The sequence below is a fragment of the Octopus bimaculoides genome, chromosome 6, assembly GCF_001194135.2.
Source record: "Octopus bimaculoides isolate UCB-OBI-ISO-001 chromosome 6, ASM119413v2, whole genome shotgun sequence".
In the NCBI taxonomy this organism is placed as follows: Eukaryota; Metazoa; Mollusca; class Cephalopoda; order Octopoda; family Octopodidae; genus Octopus; species Octopus bimaculoides.
In genome coordinates this window covers 91,426,465-91,427,831 of record NC_068986.1, presented here as the reverse complement: position 1 = coordinate 91,427,831, position 1,367 = coordinate 91,426,465, and the positions used below count along the sequence as shown (strand labels likewise).

The following is a 1,367-nucleotide window of genomic DNA, read 5'->3' as shown; positions in this document are numbered from 1 at the left end:
ACAGACTTACTTGCAAAAAAGGATGTGTGCGTTCAATAATGTAATAATCAGGGTACAGGACGTTAGAACAATGAACTACAGACAACGTCCGTTGTCTGTAGTTCATTGTTCTAACGTCCTGTACCCTGATATGCATATATATACACATGTAGATGTAAGTATGTACATATATGTGTGTATACATGTATATATATTCTTTGTATTATATATATTTAACTTTGTTACAAGAATTCATAAAAATCAAGGCACGTCAACTTGTAAGGTGCCAGAAATGGCTAGAATCTAATATATATATATATATATATATATATATATTAGATTCTAGCCATTTCTGGCACCTTAATTCTTGTAACAAAGTTAAATATAGGCACAGGAGTGGCTGTGTGGTAAGTAGCTTGCTTACCAACCACATAGTCCCAGGTTCAGTCCCACTGCGTGGCACCTTGGTCAAGTGTCTTCTACTATAGCTTTGGGCCAACCAAAGCCTTTTGAGTGGATTTGGTAGACGGAAACTGGAAGAAGCCCATCGCATATGTATATATATGAATATGTGTGTGTATGTGTATATGTTTGTGTGTCTGTTTGTCCCCGCAACATCACTTGACAACTGATGCTGGTGTGTTTACGTCTCCGTAACCTAGCGGTTCAGCAAAAGAGACTGATAGAATAAGTACTAGGCTTCCAAAGAATAAGTCCTGGGGGTCAATTTGCTCGACTAAAAGGCGGTGCTCCAGCATGGCCACAGTCAAAAGACTGAAACAAGTAAAAGAGTAAAAGAGAGTAAAAGAGTAACAACTGACAATTTTGATCCAAAAAATGTGTTTCTGGAAGTCATAGATGTTGAGTTGATATTTTGATTTTATACACATGTTCATGGTTGAATATGTTTATAAAACCAAAGGGGACTAAAATTGTTGTTGGAAAGAAAGGCAGTGGATAATCTTGTGGGTTTCTACTAAGTCAACTGTTTGATGCTTGAGTTGTAACATTTCCAAGCATCACTGTATTTGCTGCAAAGAGATAAATCCTGTGTCTCTGGAGAGACTCGACACTTAAGTACACACACACGCGCACTCAGGGATGCTCCTACATTTACGTAAACGACATGCCAGCAAGGGAGACCTTGATGTGGCAACTCGACATGCTAGAAACAGTAGCCAAATCCCTCAGGAATTACAACGCTTCCACCTCTAAAAAGATAGGATACATTGGAGAATGTAATCTCTGATGTGTAAAAAGACAAAAGACTCATGACTGGAACATGTTTGATAGCAGATTTGCTAAATCAAAACTGGCATGGAAGTAAACAACAGCTTGAACATCACTAAGTACACACACACACACACACACACACACACACACACACA

The 1,367-nt window shown here is 38.4% G+C and overlaps 1 protein-coding gene across 1 annotated transcript in view; it reads left to right on the top strand.

Moving 5' to 3' along the window:
• The window catches only part of LOC106873677 (potassium channel subfamily K member 1), a 200,876-nt gene that overhangs the window by 39,488 nt on the left and 160,021 nt on the right, over nucleotides 1–1,367 (top strand). The gene's annotated exons all lie outside the window — the stretch shown is intronic.